The sequence below is a fragment of the Arachis hypogaea genome, chromosome 5 (assembly GCF_003086295.3).
Source record: "Arachis hypogaea cultivar Tifrunner chromosome 5, arahy.Tifrunner.gnm2.J5K5, whole genome shotgun sequence".
Taxonomy (NCBI): Eukaryota; Viridiplantae; Streptophyta; class Magnoliopsida; order Fabales; family Fabaceae; genus Arachis; species Arachis hypogaea.
The window spans coordinates 38718301-38725149 of record NC_092040.1 but is presented as its reverse complement, the minus strand read 5'-3'; positions in this window follow the sequence as shown (position 1 = coordinate 38725149).

The following is a 6849-nucleotide window of genomic DNA, read 5'->3' as shown; positions in this document are numbered from 1 at the left end:
ATAGGCAAACTGTAGTTTCTGGGCCAGCTCCGATCTCCCGATCTTAGACTAACTGTGAGTGGTGCCCCACTGTAGGTATGGCCTAACGTCCTGTTGCACGGGCTCCCGTCACGAGAGCGTCTTACAACCGGTATGTCTGGGTAACTTTCGACGTGAAGGAGTCCCCTAACCAGATGGGTGTAGAGGAGCTTACCGAGTTCCGTCAATCTGAATACTTGTGCGGTGGGACTGACAAGGAATCCAATTACGAGGTTTTTGTCTCTGCCGCTCACGAGCGGATATACGAACTCAACCTACACTCCTCCTGGATTGCCGACTGAATTTGGTTCTATAAGGCGATGTTCACCCAATTGGGGGTTCATATCCCTTTTTCGGCCTTTAAAATGGCACTACTCAACCGATGTGATGTGGCGCCGTCTCAGTTGCATTCAAACAGTTGGGCTTCTATCTGCTGTTTCGTGTATTTACTATTGTCCTTATCTATCCGCCCGATTTGACGACTAACAGGCTTCTGTGTTTTGTTGCAGTGTCAATGTCTGCCGAGGTAACAGGACTTGATGCTTTGTTCAACACATTCCTTGCTGGCGATAGCGACGATGAACTAGTTACTGACAATCAGGAGGTGCTCCCAGAGAATAGTGAGAATCAGGGAGTGCCTCCCCATAATGCTACCGAAGTGCCGCCCCATAATGCCGCCGAAACTCAGACTTCGTCCCAACCCGCCCAGGGTGAAGTGGTCGGTACTGGCAGTGGTTCGGGTCCTCAGCCAGACTTCGAGGATGATGAGGTGATTGTCGTTAACAACCCAAAAAAGAGGAAACTGTCTTCTAGCCCCGAGGGAGTTCTCACGGTAATGGAGAAGAACTTCGATGCCGAGAACTTTATTGATTCTCAACTGCTCTCCGGCACGGAGGACTTCTTCCATGGCGGGGATCTCCCTTCGCAGGCGAGGTGGATGTATCGTACCCTTCTTCGTGGAGCCACCATAGCGAGGAAAGCGGAATTTGCTCTAGCGGGGACGCATTCGCTACAGAAAAAACTCGAGTCCTATGTTCAAGCCAATAATAAATACAAGGTTAAAGTTGAGTTGCTTCGGAAGCAGCTAGCTAGCGCAGAGGAAAAGGTCAAGACTGCCGAAGAGAAGGCCAAGACTGCTGAGGAGAAGGTGAAGACTTCTGATGCTGCCGTTTCCCGCCTCACCGAGCGAGAGCTTACTTTGGAGGGCCAGCTCAACGCTGCTCAAGGTCGGGTGGCCGGGTTGGAGAAAGAGCGCGACAAGGCCGTCTCGTTGGCCAAGGCTGCCCAGGCTGAAGCTGCTAAATTCAAGAGGAAGCACAAAGAAACTATAAAGCAGGGCAAGAACGCCATTTTGATGACCGATGAGGCTCTTAAAGCTCAAGTGAAGTTGGTGGCTCCTGACTTCGACACTTCGGCCATTCGAGTCTTCAAGACCATTAGGGATGGTAAGATTGTCGATATGCCGAAGAAGTAACTTCGCCTCTCTTGTAACTTTTTGTAAACTTTTGATTAGTGTTTTTAGGGAATATGTTTCCCGTTTGGTCGGCGTGTAACAAACTGTTTGTTTTCCGCTTTGTCGGTAGTCACTTTAACTTTATGCTTTCTTACCATTTGTTGGTAATAAGCTAGTTGGTTATACTTGAATACCGTTTTGCTGGTAATTAGTGAAAATAGGACGTGGTTCGTTTGGTCGCTTAACGCACTGTCCGTAGCACGAGGGTTCCCGGGGTGATCAGTCCTGGGATACCGTGTCGTTTTGACGTTAATTATTTGGCAAAAAATTTATGTTGGTTTGAACAGAATTATAACGAAGCCAAGAAATTACGACTTATCGATAAACAGTCAATTAAAGAAAATTTGATGACAAACGATAGCATAATAGTATCATGAGGTAATGCCAAACAAAGGGTAATGACGAACATGAAATAGCACAAGCCTTACTAAACAAGTTCGGTCACTAGGAATAGAATCTCCTTAAGTTGCTCGCGTTCCAGGTCTTCGGGACTTCCTTCCCGTCCAGCCGTTCTATTTTGTAGGCGCCATTGCCGAGGACCTCCTTCACTCTGTATGGGCCTTCCTAATTCGCTACCAGCTTTCCTTCCCCTGGGGTCGGGAGTCCAACGTTGTTTCGCCGTAGGACTAGGTCACTCAGTTCAAACTCTCTTTTGAGTACTTTGGCGTTATAGTGTAGGGCCATCTTTGTTTCAAAAGGACATGACAAAAACATACGGTTTTGGATCCTCTAAATTTTGAATTTCACTTTAGAAAGTAAAGTGTGATCTCTCACCATGAAATAATTTATTTCATAGGTGGGACCAAAAGAAAATATGAGAGAGAAACTATTCAAGGGTGAGAGATCATACTTTACCTTCTATAGTGAAAATTCAAAATTTTGAGGATCCAAATTCAAAACACTACTAAACAAAGCTTTCTGATATAGAGTTTGATAATTTTGAGATTATAAACTGACTTGAGCGTTGGAGTCCTTTTTACAGGTTCTCCGCACTGCTCGGACAAAAGAGGAACCCGTGGTGCAGCACAAAAGAGGACAATGTTACTGGTGCTCTTTCCATTGTGGATGAACTACACCTCGAAATCCAGTTTCAGACCAGAACATTTGGCACCCAGCGTGGCTCAAATTGAATAACCCCACCTTGATCTTTATTATTGTTTTGTAGGACCATGGCTAATGACACTATTCCTCCACCTCATCCTCCCACTCACGATGAGCTTGTGGCGATGAACATTGCCCTCCAGGCTGATGTCAAGAAAATTACCGATCTCTTAGCTGATGGAGCTAATGGGAGTAAAAATGAAGGTGATAGGAAAGAGGCTGAAAAAGAAGATGATCATAAAGAGGATCAGTCAAAAACAAACACAGCGATAGATACAAAACCGTCAAAACCAGCAAGGAAGAAAATAAATCCTTTTTCAAAGGACATCATGAACTTTCATATGCCAAAGAACTTCACGCTTCCGACAACACTAAAGCCATATGAAGGAATCGGTGACCCTAAGATACATGTTACAAAATTTGAATCTATGATAATTTTAAATTGCGCCTCTGATCCCATTTTATGTCGTTCTTTTCCTACATTTTTGGACAGGGTTGATTTACTTTGATTTTCTAACTTACCTGGAGGTTCAATCAACAACTTTGATGAGTTTGCCGAGTTATTTATCAACCACTTTGCAGCATCGAAAAATTATGTTCACGATTCTGACTACCTCAACACCATCAAACAAGGACAGCATGAAAGCCTCAAAGATTACATGACGAGATTCGCTAATGTAGCAATTAAAATTTCCGATCTCAATCCTGATGTGCACCTACATGCCTTGAAAAGTGGCATCCGACCTGGAAAATTCCAAGAAACTATCGCAGTAACAAAACCAAAAACACTGGCCGAGTTTAGAGATAAGGTGACTAAGCAGATAGAAATAGAAAAACTCTGAAAAACTCGCAGAAGTGAGAGACAACTACCAAGAAGGGACGAGGATAAGCACGGAAAGTCGAAACTACAATCAAGATTAAAAGAAATCGTTCAAGCTAACACCTAAGTTCGACTCTTATCCACATTTCAACACAAAAAGAAAAGATATCATCAAAGACATTCTGCATGCGAAAATAATAAAACCACTCAGTAAAGCAGGAACATATCAGGATCAAAAGTATGCAGACAAGACCAAACACTGTGTATTTTTTTAGAAATTCGGACATAGATTAAATAATGACAGCTGCCGTCACACGTCTAAATCATCTAGCCAAATTGATATATATGTTATTGATGGTTTCGGGACAATAATAAATTTGCATGTACCGATATAATAAAAATATGATATGTAGATTATATTATTCACGTTACTATTTAATTTTTTTAATATATATTATATTATTATTTTTATTAAAAGATCTTTATAAGTTGGTAAAATAAAAAAGTATTTTTTATTTAATTTACAAAAAAAACTTATATATTTTTATTTTTTATGTTAGACAATAATTTTTTTTTAAATTAATCAAATTTTAAAATTCAACTCACTTAATTTTATATGTATAAATTTTAAATAATTTAAAAAATAAAACAAAAACACGTCTAAAAAATAAAAAGTTGTTCTTTGTTTTTTCTAAATTTTTCCGTGTTTTTCATTGGATTCTTCTCTTCTCTTGTTTCTCTCATTAAAAAAAAAAAGAAATCATCTCCCAATTCCTCTAAAGTATCCTCAATTTTCTTATGCTTTTACTAAATTTAGTTTCTCAATGGCAACATGAAATTTAGTAAGTCTTTTATATTTTTTTGTGTATATTGAGGTCAAGTCATTTTAAGCCATTTCAATGCTTTAACAATAACTTTCAACTTTATCTGATGAAGTTTGTTTAGGTTCTTAGCTTATTTTTGAATAATGTAACTGTCATTTTACAACTAAGTAATAAAGTAAAACTAATGATCCAAGTAAATATCAAAATCATTAATCAATAAGAGGTTTATTTAAATCACCTACAAAATTCTGTGCAACTATCTTAGTATGGGAGTGGATCCTCTCCAGTGACAAAAAAACTGGATGCTGTCTAGTGTTCAATCTAATCTTTCATTATTTTTTCTCTCTTATTTAATTTTGGTCACACTTAAAGAATTAAAGGTGAAAGATCACACTTTATTCTCTCAAGTGTTTTCTTCACTGGAGAAGATCCATTTCCATCTTAGTACTAAATCTAGATGAAGTATTTGGGTTGAACTTCGGACGAGAGTTGAAATGTGGGAAAATTTGGGTTTGAAAATAAGAAAACTAAGACAGTTTAAAAAAAAAAGAGAAAATTGAAAAAGAGAATAAAAATATACTTTTTTTTCTTTTTCTAAATCTTTTTCTTTCTACCAATAGTGTGCTTCTTGCAGAATTTTTTTTTAAAAATATCTAAAACACAACAAACAAATGCATATAATGTTGTAATTGGATTCTGTGAAAGGATAAGAAAATTGGTGTTGCATCAGAAAATTTGACAACATACCGTGAAAGAATTGGAAAAGTACTCCTTTTTATGGGTTAAGTATGATTTTGGTCCCTAACGTAGGGGCTGAAAATTTATTTCGTCCCTCGCCTTTTTTCGCTCAAAAATGGTCCCCAAAGTTTCAGTTTGTTTTAAAACCGTCCTTCGAACCAAAATGCCCTTATCCCTTCTTCCCCAAAATTATGCAAAGCACCAGCACCACCACAACCATCAACACCCATCACCTACCACCTACCACCACCACCACCACCACCATCATCATCATCAGAACTCAAAATCAGAACAACCACCACCACCACCACCACCCCCCATCCACTGCCACTCCATCACACCAACCAAAACATCAGAAAATCAACATCATCATCGTCATCCTCATCAAAAGCCAGAACTCAGAAAATCCAGAAAAATCAAACAACAATAATACTCAGAATCAGAAAATCATCATCATCATCAAGAACCCAGAATCAGGAAGAAGAAGAAGAAGAAGAAGAAGAAGCGGCGGGCGACGGGCAACGGCTCGACGGTGGTATCGGCGGGAAGAAGAAGAAGAAGAAGAAGAAGAAGAAGAAGAAGAAGAAGAAGAAAAAGAAGAAGCGGCGGGCAACGACTCGGCGGTGGTGTCGGCGGGAAGAAGGAGAAGAAACGGGCGGCGGTGCGGTGGCGGGAAGAAGAAGAAGAAGCGACGGTGCGGCGGCGGTACGACGGCATGGCGTCTCTCCCCCTCCCCCTCCCCCTCCCCCTTTCTTTCTTTCTCGGCCCCTCCCCCCTTTCTTTCTTTCTCTCTCGGCCCCCACCCCACCCCGCTTCTGTATCCCCCTTTCTTTCTTTTTTCTTTTTTTATTTATTTATTTTATATTTATTTTATTTTATAATTTTTATAATCAAGGGTAATTTGGTAATAAAAAAATATAATTGGTAAAAATGACGATTTTAAAACAAACTGAAACTTTGGGGACCATTTTTGAGCGAAAAAAAAGCGAGGGACGAAATAAATTTTCAGCCCCTACGTTAGGGACCAAAATCATACTTAACCCTCTTTTTATTTACCAGAGAAAAAGAAAAAAAAAAGAAAAGTTCAATACCGAACACGAAAAAAATTAAAAAATATGAAGAATAATTTTTTGATTTTTTTTTCACATGTGTTTTTGTTTTGTTTTTTAAATTACTTAAAATTTCAAAATATAAATTAAAGTTAGTTAAATTTTAAAATTTAATTAATTTAAAAATATATTTTTTCTTCAATATAAAAATAGAAATATTTAGATCTTTTAATAGAATTAAATAAGATGTTTTCTATTTTTATTAAATTATAAAGACATTTTAATAAAAAAATAATATAATATATTTAAAAAAATTAAATATTGATATAAATAATATAATTTATGTATTATATTTTAATTTATTTATATTTTTATTATATCGATACGTATAAATTTAATATCGTATTAAAATAATCGCCATATATAGTTTGTTAATGCAGAAAAATGATATATATATATATGGATTTTTTCGAAAATAAAATAAAAAAATTAATTATTTTTTCCAAAAAAGAGATCTCAACTTTATTTTTAAGGATACGATTTTTTTTTTGAAATAACAACAAGTTCGTCGCACCTTCGGCAAACTCTATAATTTATATAAAATTCGCTGTACCCTCGGCAAACTCAATGTAAATTTTGGAAATAAAAACAGACCTATTGGAGAGTAGATCAAGGAGCCACAATTTTTCTGTTTACTTTCTTTCTCACTATTAACATGAATTTTTATTCATAAATAAAATAAAAAAAAATTAAGTATTTCCCAAAAAAAGAGATCTCAACTTTATT